This window comes from Arachis duranensis, chromosome 7 (assembly GCF_000817695.3).
Source record: "Arachis duranensis cultivar V14167 chromosome 7, aradu.V14167.gnm2.J7QH, whole genome shotgun sequence".
NCBI lineage: Eukaryota > Viridiplantae > Streptophyta > Magnoliopsida > Fabales > Fabaceae > Arachis > Arachis duranensis.
The window spans coordinates 27,270,023-27,282,472 of NC_029778.3; the positions used below are offsets into that span (position 1 = coordinate 27,270,023).

The window sequence follows — 12,450 nt, forward strand, 5'->3', positions numbered from 1 at the left end:
AATCATCAAGCATATATCACAACATGCATATTTCTCATACATCACACCATCAAGGCATCAATAATCATCATCACATATATGACCACATCATATATTTCAACCATTCAACAATATCAACAATTCAATGCCTATCTTAGGGCCTCTAGCCTAAGTATTTCCTACCACATTACATATTAGATACGAGAAACCGAGACCATACCTTAGCCGATTTTCCAAGCTCAACCGGAGCACTTCCAAATCACTTATCCACAAGCTCTCAAGGCCTCAACTAGGGGTGTGCAAAAAAACTGGTTTAACTGAACTGAACTGAAACTGAATTGAAACTGTTTTAAATAAACCAGTTTTTTTAAATAAAAAACTGAACTGAAACCATAGTTTTTTATAAAAACCAGTTTATTAAAAACCAGTTTTTATAGTTCAGTTTAGTTTTAAACCAAATCAAAACTGGTTTATTCACATCAGTAACTTCAATTCAATCTTCCAAACTCAAAAATTGAAAATGTGAAAACTGAAAACGCAAAAACCCTAATCGCGTTTCAACATCCTCTCTCGTCTCTCCCCTTCTGCCGCCGCAATCAACCGACCGCTGCCACCGTCAGAGCCGCCGTCGTCGAACTATTCACCGCCGTCGCTCACTGTCGTTCACCGTCGTCTGACACAGTATCCTCTCTCCCTTGCTGGTTGCTGCCGTCGCTACCATTCCTCTCTCGTCTCTCCCTTGCTGCCGCCGCTACCAACCCACCACCGCCATCATCACCGTCGCTACCAACCCCTGCTGCTGCCATCTAACACAGTAGGTAATCTCTTTTCTCTTATGTTTTACTATGATTGGAAGCAGGGGAGACAATACTTTTTTACATAGTCAATTAGTAAGCCATTTTTACAGTTACCCATTTCTCTTTTCTGATTCGGAAGCTTTGAATTGTTGATGTTTACTTGTTTTAGCCTGCTAGATCCAAAACCTGAAATTTGGTTGGTATGGTTTATGTACTTTTTGTGATTTGCTGTGCTGAATTGTGTTTTTGTTAGTGTGAGTTGAATGTATTTGGTGTTTTTTACATTAAGGATGTTAGAGAAAGTTTTGGATTGTTGAAGAAATCTCTAGTCAACCCGTTTGATCAGATGTTGATGGGAATGCAGTTTGAACTAGCTTGGTTGTGTAAAAGATTTCTCAATCTCTCCTTCCCTCCCTCTCTGTTTCTCTGGTTTTTCATGCTTTACCTTTTTTGAAGTAGAAAGTTTTCCATTATTGATGTGCTTTTTGCTTCAGTTAAAATGCTGTTAAATATAGCGTTGGTGACATACTATTGGACTATAATATGTGCCATTCATAATAGTATGTAGGGTTTGAATTTACAATTTTATTTTGTTGAGGCACTAAAAAATTGGGTAAAAACAAAAGGAAAAAAAGATTTCCACTTTGTTTAGATTAATTGAGTTGTTATGTTTGTTGTTTGTATGTGTGATTAATTTCTTTTTTCTCTTTTCCTTGAGTTCAAACAAAGTACATTAAAAATACTCTGTATTTGGAATATTCTTTTATAAGAAGAAATAGTATTTGGTATCTTCCTGCTTTGTGTATGAATCAAGTTATTTCTCTCAATTGTAGTAGAGATGATGTTTAAAGAAGGAAGAATAAGAAAACAGTATAAATTATGCAAATCTGTACCACCATAAAATGAAAAAATGGATATAAGATATTATAAGGCAAGATTGTGAGAAATAGGGAATGTCATTATAGTCTATTTATACAGCTCACTTACTAGTTTTTCAAAGATTTGTTTAAGACTTTAAATATTTTTATATGGATTAAAATAATTTGGGCTCACGTGGTTAATAATCGCCTTAGTGAACATTTATTGAAAGTTGAATACAAAAATAATAGTATATGTCAATGTGTCTTTATAAAAAAGTTTGAATTAAATGCAGAACCATTTAATGGCCCTTATTTTTACATGATATGATATGATATGATGATAAATAAATGCTCATCAAGTTGCTTTTGGGTTTGTCCACTTGGCAGGCTCTGATGCATTTGTAGCTAAAGCTTCATCATCACCACCACTTTACAATTTTAAAGCCAAAACATTTGTGTGTGAATGAGTATATATAAGTAGTGAAGTTCTTAGGATTGTTTGTCCCTATTGCTAACTCCTGAGTGTGTTTGTGGCATTCTGCTTTGTGCTATACACATAGACATAATAGTTCTCTTTCTGCCCAATTAATGTGTTGGTATGCAATTTGTAGAAAAGCTTTCTGTCAGATCTTATAAACTTTGTTTTATAATTCTGGTCTATATAGTTTCATTCCAGTTCACTGTTAGTCTTAACTGCGCTATTTCTTCTGTTTGCTTTCCAGTACTCTTACGTTTGCTTATTGTTAATGTTGTTGTAGACTAGATGAGGTGAAAGCTCAGAGAGCTCTAGAATACCCTTGCATTGTTGACTTGCAAATTGGTTCCTGCGGCTTCCTTTTTTGAGGCGTTTCTCAGATTTCTAAAGAGAGCATTGCTGAAGAAAAAGTAAGTTCCAAACTTGGTCTAAGTAACCCTGTTAGTGTTAGCATGTAATGATGTATTTATTACTTCATAGTTTGTGTCATTTTATTTATTTATTTTCCTTTTTAAAGTGTTGTTGCTCCCTGCTTTTTAAACTTGGTCTAATTAGTTATTTAATTTATAATTAGGTTTGTTGCTCATATTAAAAATGTCTGAGAGAGAGGAGTATTCAAATCCTGCTGTTCCTCCTGCTCATCTCTCATTACCTCCTCAACCTAGTGGATCTTTTGGGCGTAAGAATCGATCAGAGATATGGGAACATTTCATTCCAATCGAAGGGATAGAGAAGTATGCAAGATGTAAAAACTGCAACGGTCAAATAAAATATGCGGGGGGAACAAGTGCTATGCGGCAACATTGGAAGCGATGTTTTGAATCGAACAACGAACAGAGCAAGAGACAAAGGATAGAAGGGGGAACAAGTGGTCTTATATCCTCACCGAGTGTTACAAAGTTTGACCAAGCAGTAACTCGAAGTATCCTTACTGAGATGTTTGTGACTGAAGAGCTACCTTTCCGAGTTTTAGAAAGAAATGTGTTTCGAAGGCTCTTGCATAGCATGCAACCTAAGTTTAAAATCCCTTCGCGTACTACATTGGCCCGTGATATACTTTCTTTTTATGAAACAGAGAAAATGAAGTTACAAAGTTATCTCTCTCATCATTGTCAAAAAGTGTGCCTTACAACTGACACTTGGACGACATCGAGTCAAAATTTGACTTATATGTCTCTAACGGCACACTTTATTGACAATAATTGGAAGTTGCAAAAGAGGATATTAAATTTTTATTGGGTTGAGGGTAATTCAGGAGAGGTACTTAATAGAGCTATTGAAGATCATTCAGGAGAGGTACTTGGTAGAGCTATTGAAGGTTGTTTGGATGCTTGGAAATTGCATCAAGTTTTTACTGTAACGGTTGATAATGCAACTTCTAATGATGGTGCAATTTTATACTTGAAAAAGAGATTAAATGCATGGAATAGTCTTGTTTTAAAGGGGGACTATCTTCATATGCGTTGTTGTGCTCATATCCTAAATTTGATAGTAAAAGATGGCTTGAAAGAGATTGATGATTCAATTACAAGAATTTGTAATGCAGTCAAATATGTCAAGTCATCTCCTATGAGATGTGAAAGCTTCAAAGCGTGCATTGAGCGGGAGAGCATCAATTATAAAGGGTTTGTCTCTTTGGATGTTGAAACTCGGTGGAATTCGACATCTTTAATGTTGGAGGCAGCATTGAAGCTTCGAGCAGCGTTTGATTTGCTTGAGTTGCAAGATGATAAATATATTAATGAGATGAGTAAATCTTATGGTGTGCCTACAGATGATGATTGGACTTATGCAGAGTCAGTTTTACCATTCTTGAAAATATTTTATGATGCTACATTGTGCATTTCTGGGAGTTTGTATGTCACTAGTAATAAATATATGAAAGAAGTCTTTAGCATCGGAAGAAAAATCAAGTTGCATTGTGAAAATACTGATTTGAGCATAAGATTAATGGCGTCCAAGATGCAAAAGAAATATGATAAGTATTGGGGAACTCCAAATGTCATTAACATGTTGTTGTTAATTACAATTGTGCTTGATCCATGTCACAAGTTGGATTTTGTAAATTAGATTTTGGATGAGTCATTTGGTGTTGAAAAGGGAGGAGAACTCAAGTCAAAATTGTTTACTTGCTTGAATTCCCTTTATAATCACTACCAAGGCAAAGAAGATGAATCTCAAAGTAATCAAGATGCAATGATCAATGAAGAGGATGAAGATGATATCCTGAATATTTATTTGCAATCAACTGGACGTGATTCAGATGCTAAATCTGAACTTGACAAATATCTGAAAGAAGATTGTGAACCTAGAAACAAGTCGGCAGAGTTGGATATTTTGGGTTGTGGAAGGGAAATTCAACCCGATTTCCTATTCTTGCACGTATGGCTCGAGAAGTTTTAGCCATACCGGTTTCTACAGTTGCTTCTGAGAGTGCGTTTAGTACAGGAGGAAGGATTATTGACCCTTATCGGAGCTCCTTGACACCATATATGGTGGAAGCTCTTGTATGCACTCAAGATTGGGTAATAGATGACCCTTTTGGACTAATTGAAAATTTTGAAGAGATTGAAAAAGCTGAACAAGGTAATATACTTTTTTTTCTTATTAGGAAGGATTATTGACCCTTATCGGATCTCCTTGACACCATATATGGTGGAAGCTCTTGTATGCACTCAAGATTGGGTAATAGATGACCCTTTTGGACTAATTGAAAATTTTGAAGAGATTGAAAAAGCTGAACAAGGTAATATACTTTTTTTCTTATTGCTTGTTTGTTACTAATTGTTAGTTTTCTATAATTAATGAGATATTTTTTTCTATATAGGGAGAAATTCTTCAAGAAATGTCGGCACGCTTGATTCTCTTGAAGATGATTAGAATATTGTAATGGGCCAAAATTGTGTATTTGTGTTAGATTTGAATTAGTTTATTTTAACTTTATTTAGGTTAGTGTCATATTATATCATATTTTGAATGTTGTCATTGAACAAAAAGTAAGACTATGCTTTAGTTTACTAGTATGTAAATATTTTATGATTCTTTCAACTTTTGATTTAGAGAGAGAGAGAGGAGAGAGAGAGAGAGAAAGAAAGAAGGAGGAGAGAGAAAGTAGAAGGGGGAGAGAGAGAGGGGAAGATGTGAGAAAGAGGAGGGAGAGAGGGGAAGGGGAGAGAGAGAGGAGAGAGAGAGAGAGAGAGAAGGGAGGGGGAGGGGAAAGAGAGAGAGAGGGGAAGGGAGAGAAAATGGGAGAGAGAGAGAGAGAGGGGAAGGAGAGAGAGAGAAGGAGAGAGAGAGGAAGTTTTTTTTAGGAGAGAGAGGGTGAGAAAACTAGTTTTAGCCTATAAACCAGTTTTTTTTTTATGAACTGGTTTAAACTGGTGCACTGTATTATAAACTGGTTTAAAACCAGTTTTTTATGTGACAAAGCAGTTTGGTTCAGTTTCTAAACCATTTAAAATGGTTTAGTGCAGTTTCAGTTCAGTTTAGGGAAAAACTGAACCATGCACACCCCTACTAGTGACAATAAAAGAGCGCTCCATGGGAGGTAACCCATGAGTTAAGATTCATGTCATTTTAAATCCAATAAGCTATGATCATTTGAGCATGAATTTTTTTTTCTTTTCATGAACATACCTACTGAATGCATGCACTGTTTTGAAACATATGCTGAGAATTCTGAGTTTGGTGTGCCTTCAAGCACACTAAACCAGTGTTACAAATAATTTCGTGCTATATGCTTAAGTGTCTTGATAAAGCATATGGCCAAACACTAAGTTTGGTGTCTGCAAGGGTGGACACTCTCAGAGGATTCAATTCATTTCTTTTCTCCTCATGAAAATTTAAAAATTCATGCATCAATGATCATACGATTGTTATTTTCTAAAACTTTACAAATGAAAAAAATCATATTCTGTGATGAAGGCATCAATTGTGATTAATTGCTAGCATCTCACATTTACCCCTTAACAGGAAACAAGTTTGGTGTTCATCAAACCTTGATGCACCGATTTAGGGACACAATTGATCCTTCATGAAAAAAAAAAGAGAAAAAGAAAATTATGATGAAAGCAATTCTTATAAACATTTAACTATGAGTGACATTGGGATTTCACTAGTTGGAGGAAGAAACACATATTTTTTTCACTATATGACCAAACATTAAGTTTGGTGTCCTCCAAGGAAAGTCACGGTTCAAATGGATATAAGGATTGATGATTCATATAGTGTTAATGAAAGAAACACTCTTGCCACGGTTTGATAAAGCTAATGTGTATTGTCTTTTTGTGATGACTAGGTGGTCAAAGAACACTCTATGAAAGAGACAAGACAAAGGAAAGCATAGCATGAGGACAAAATCTCATCACATGCCTCAAAAAGAGAATCTGCCACTCCTTGAGATGATCACGGCAAAGACAATTGAAGAAGCAAGCTTTGTCTCCATTCATCCTTACATGCACACCTTTGATTCACATAGTATCTAATTGCATTCTAGCCCTTCATTGTTTATTTAAATAACACACCACCTTCAAGCCATGCATATGACCGAATCCTTGCACTCCAACCATTTAAACTCCATTCCCTTCATCACTTCTCAACATAATAAGCTCAACCTCGAACTTCTTCTTGCTTCAAACACACATCAAAATCTCCAACACTCCTCACACTCCCTCTAACCTCAAGAGGCTCAACCAATCAAGTGATCATGGCCTCTTCCTCAAGAACCAAACGAAGAAAAGGCAAAGAGCCCGTGGTGGAGGAGAGCACCCCTGAGTATGACCGATGGAGATTCAAATCTTGTTATCATCAGATGCAAATTGAATGGATGAACGAGAAGAAGATATATCCTGAAGTTGCACTCTTGCTGCCGGATGATGGATGCCAAGAAATGAAGGATAAAATTCGAAAGAGGAGGTGGGAGGAACTCATATCACCAATCACCCGGATCAATGCCAATATCATAAGAGAGTTCTACGCCAATGTCTCAAGGCTTGACATGCGTGAGGCCCCAACGTACAAGAGCTATGTGCGGGGAATGGAAGTAGACTTTAGCTCGGATGCAATTAAGAAAGTTTTGGGACTAAAGTCAGTCCGTTTTAGTGAACCGGGATACCACCAAAGGGTAAATGGAGATCCGGATTATGATGGGATTGCTAGAGATATTTATATGGAGAACTCAGAGTGGGAAGGAGATGACAAGAACAAATACAAGTATCTGAAGAGAGGTAACCTTACCCCGGAAGCAAAGGGATGGTATGAGTTATTGAAAAGATCAATTCTGGGCACAGTAAACACTTCAGAAGTTAACAGGAAGAGAGCTGTTATGTTGCATTGCATCATTGTAGGAGGAGAGGTAAAAGTTCATGAAATCCTTGCAAAAGACATTCAAAAGCTTGCCGAGAAGAATTCGGCCGGGTCTTGGTTGTACTACCCAAGTACCATTTGGAGGTTGTGTGCAAAAGCTAAAGTGCCAATGGATGAGGAGAACCCAACATGGTTGAGCCAAGGCATGCCTATAACCATTGAAAGAATGATGATGGCACCCAAAGTGCATCAAGGCCGAAGACCACACGGAAGAAGGCAAAGAGAAGAACCAATGGAGGAAGATGAGTTACAAGAGGAAGAAGAACCACAAGAGGAAGAGGAACAGCAATACATTCCCCCACATAACAATATGGATATGACTCAAATGCAGGAAGTAATTGGAAGATTATCACAACAGTACATGAGAATTCAAGAAAGGCAAGAGGAGTACCATTCACAATACATGAAACATCAACAAGGGCAAGAAGAATGGCAGCTGAAAATGATGAACCAACAAAGTGAGTTTGAGTCAAAATTCCTTGTGATGCAAGAAGAGCATGCTTTTCAATCTCACGAAGCATTTGGAAAGTTGGCACAAATGCAAGCTGAAACTATGAGGGCTCTCAATGAGTTTACAACCCTCCAAGATGCAAGATATGAAGTCCAAGCCGATTACAACATTAATAGTCAAATCAAACTGAACTATATTGGAGAACATCTGCACAACATGGATCCGGCATTCCCAACTTTCGATGAATTCTTCAAAAAGAGAAGTGAGGTAGAAGTAAGCAATGCTATGAGACTTGAAGATAGAGTAGAGGAGGCGATGGATAAAGCTGGGTTCTGGCGGGGTCAACAGACAACAAACATGGACACAGGGAACACCAGCAACCAAGTATATGAAAGAAGAAAGAAAAAGCATGACAAATGAAAGGTGGACTTGCTCCTTGTTCATCACTACAAAGAAAAAGCATGCATTTTATCTGTTTGAAGTGTCTTTGCATCTTTAAGTAGTTATTTTAATTAATAGTCTTTGCATTATGTTTGTTTCTCTTAAAATAAGTAAGCTAGTCTATGTGTGTGCTTGTGTATTTACTTTCACTTAACAAAAAGCATGTTATGTCCCCTGCATCTTTAATTCAATAAAAGAAATGTTTGAAGGTGAAGTGAAATAGTTCTCTGTTAGATAGAAGTATAATAAAAGTAAGTGGTGGTATGTGTGTGTGATTGTATAATAGCTCACTTTTAGTGAATAAAAAAAAACTAGGATATCTCCTTCTAAGTATAAAGTGGCCTACTGTCTATAAATCTCAATCAAATAAAAATCACTGGTTAGAAAGAAAAACAAAAAGAAAGAAAAAAAATGGGAGAAACAAAAATAACCAAAGAGTGGCAGTAGAACAAAAGAAAACAAAAAGAAACAAAGCTGGACACCAATAGCTTGAACCTTAGAATATATTCCTGTGGTGTCTTTGTATGTTTTAGAGTATGGATCATTATTGAGGTTTCTAGGACCACTCCCCATGTAATTTACCTGTTCAAAAAAAGATTGAGCATAATCATAATTCTCATTTTGTACAAAATTACCTGTCATGTCATAAGAGACCTCTTGAGGAGGATTTTGGGTGTTGATAGCTGAGACTTGTATGCCACCCATCTGTTGAGTAAGTAGATTTATTTTCTGAGACATAAGCTTATTCTGGGCAAGAATAGTATTAAGAGCTTCTACTTCCATAACACCCTTTTTCTGAGGAGCCTCAGAGTTCACAGGATTCCTGTTAGATGAGTATAAATATTGGTTGCTAGCAACCAATTCAATAAGCTCAATAGTCTCCTCTGGTGTCTTCTTCTTGTGCAGTGAACCACCTACAGAATTATCTAAGCACATCTTGGACATTTCACCCAAACCTTCATAAACGATATCTAGTTGGGTCCATTTGGAGAACATGTCAGGAGGGCATTTCCTAGTCAGTAGCTTGTATCTCTCCCAAGCTTCATAAAGAGTTTCACCATCCTTCTGTCTGAAGGTCTGAACTTCCACCCTAAGCTTAGTCAGCTTCTTTGGTGGGAAAAATTTAGTAAGAAACTCAGTAACAACCTTGTCCCAAGTATTCAAACTCTCCTTAGATTGGAAATCTAGCCATAGCTTTGCTCCATCCCTCAGAACAAACAGGAAGAGCATGAGTTTATACACCTCAGGGTTCCCTCTGATGACAAGTCATCTTAGCCTAGTTTCACTAGTCTTTTTCTTTTATTTTCAATTGAATTATGCACTTTCTTGAGCCATAAGCAAGCCAATTGGGTAGATTTTCATGTTTCCTTTGATTTAATCAACCATAGATGAATTAATGCAATTTCATGAGGTTTTATGCCATTATTATCATATATTATGAAAGAATGAATATCTCATGATTTTGAGCATAGCTTTGATGTGTTTGGTTGATTAATGATAGGTGAAGAAAGCTTGGAGAAAGGTTGAAGCAAGAAGGAATGGCTAGGAGGAAAAGAGAACAAAAAGTTTGAGCAAAAGTTTGCCTCAACTTTAGCTCAAAACTTTTGGAATAAGTGAAAACGAACCAGGGAGCAAAAAGCTTGAGCAAAAGTTTGCCTCAAACTTTTGTGCAAACTTTTGGGAGAAAAGCTTGAGCCAACGTTTGCCTCAAACTTTTTGGCAAACGTTGGCCTCACAAATCAACACACCCTGGAGAGAAAAAGTTTGCGCCAACGTTTGCCTCAAACTTTTTGGCAAACGTTGGCGCCATGAGTGTACATGAGGGGACCAACGTTTGAGCAAAAGTTTGACCCCAAACTTTGGCTCAAACGTTGGTAGCAGCAAAGAGAGGGTGGCTGATGTGAAAAGTTTGAGTAAAAGTTTGCCTCAAACTTTTACTCAAACTTTTACTCAAGCTTTCATGATTCCCAACCCGGTTCACTTCGGTTCTTCTCCAAACTCCAAGAGCAATCAACCAAGGCCTCTATCAACCCAATTCCATCAAGAGCAAAGTACTTTCTTTGCAATTTACAATTCCTCATTTACTTTGCAATTGTTTTTGTTGGATCTAGGAAGGCGTTGAGATCTAGACTTGGTTATCTAGTCTCTTGGGTCCTGAGATCTGAATTCCAATTTTACATTCTCTGTTTAATGCTTTTCAATCTCATTTACATTTCTGTTTTTAGATCCGATTCAATCCAAGTTATCTTCTACTTCTCTATTTGTTGCAATTTACTTTTCCTTGTTTAATTTCTGCAAATCCAATTCCCAATTCCCTTTATAATTCAAGCCATTTACATTTCTTGCAATTTAAGATTCTATAATTTACATTTCTTGCATTCTAAGTTTCTACCATTTAATTTCTTGTTCTTTAAGATTCAGCACTTTAAATTTTAGTTCTCTTTAATTTCATGCAATTTACCCATTCCCTTTACTTTCCATGCAATTTAAATTCTGTTAATCACAAATCTCTCAACCAAATCTTGATTCGCTTGACTAAACCAACCACTAAACTAAAATTGCTCAATCCTTCAATCCCTGTGGGATCGACCTCACTCCCGTGAGTTATTATTACTTGATGCGACCCGGTACGCTTGCCGGTGAGTTTTGTGTCGGATCGTTTTCTGCACATCACCCTCTATTTGTCTTCACAGAATCACAAATCTGCAAAAAATTAGAAATAAATTGATTTGGGTCTTCGTGGGGAAGACCATGATACTGGCAGTTTTGTTGCACCATGGTGACCAATTGTGGCTTCAACTCAAAGTTGTTCGCAGCTATAGGAGGCACCACAATACTTTTTCCATAAAGATTTGCAGTAGGAGCAGAATAAGAGCCAAGCACTCTTCTGGGTTGCTCATTCCCATCCGAATTTGCCGAATTGGCATTAACAATATTATTATGATCCATGTTGGACCCTGCAGCCTTGTAAAGTCTTGCTTGTTGTAAACGCCGCCTAAAAGTCCTTTCAGGTTCAGGATCAAAGTCTAACAGAGGTTCCTTGTCCCTGTTCCTGCTCATAAATAGACAGAAGACAAAAAAATATGGAACTCTCTACGTCAGAGTATAGAGAATTTCCAGTGAGGTAACCTGTATAAACAAATAGAATAAAAATACTAACTACTCTATAAAAAAATTTGAAAATTAGAGAGAAAATTAAATAGAAAAAAATTAAAACAAAATTAACTAGGTAACACCAAACTTAATTTCAGAAACTAAGGACAAATATTAGTACTAATTTATTATTATTATTATTATTATTATTACTATTATTATTCAACTGAACGGAAAAGAAGAAAAAAATTAAGAAGAAAACAAAACGAAAAGAAAAATAATAATAATAAATAAAAAATAAAAATTAATAATACTAAAATAAAACTAATTAAATCTAATCTAAGCAATCAAACAACGAGCAGTTGTCAATCACAATCAATCTCCGGCAACGGCACCAAAAACTTGGTGTAGAATTTATAACTCACAGACTAACCGGCAACTGCACCGGGTCGTACCAAGTAGTACCTCAGGTGAATGAGGGTCGATCCCACGAGGATTAATGGATCAAGCAACAATGATTGAGTGATTAGCTTAGTCAGACAAACAGAAAATGTTGTTTGAAGGTTCAAAAACATTAACAGTAATTCAGAGAATCAGAAAAGCATGCAGTAAACAAGTTGTAAATAATATATGGAGAAAACAGTTAAGGCTTCAGAGTTATCTATTTTCTGGATTGACTTTTCTTACAAACTATTTTAATCATGCAAGATTTAATTCATGGCAAACTATATGTGACTAAACCCTAATTCCTTAAACCTTTTTACTCTCCTCTAAAGTTCATCAACTACCAATTCCTTGGTCACTTAATTCCAATTAGAGGGTGAAGTTCATATCTAGTTTATATGCCACAGAAATCCTAATTACCCAAATATAAGAGGATTATATGTCACGTATCCCGTTAAGTCCAGATAATTAGAAATTTAGGAGAATATGTTTTCAAGCTGTTGTTTAAGTAAAGAGCTTTTCCAAGTTATTCAAGAACTCAATTAG

At 36.4% G+C, this 12,450-nt stretch overlaps 1 non-coding gene across 1 annotated transcript; it reads left to right on the top strand.

The window, feature by feature from the left end:
* Positions 1-9,361: 9,361 nt before the first annotated feature.
* On the top strand, positions 9,362-9,465 carry LOC127740797 (small nucleolar RNA R71). Its single transcript, XR_008001654.1, has one exon. It is a non-coding gene; the product is annotated as a small nucleolar RNA R71 (small nucleolar RNA).
* The last annotated feature ends 2,985 nt before the right edge of the window (positions 9,466-12,450 follow it).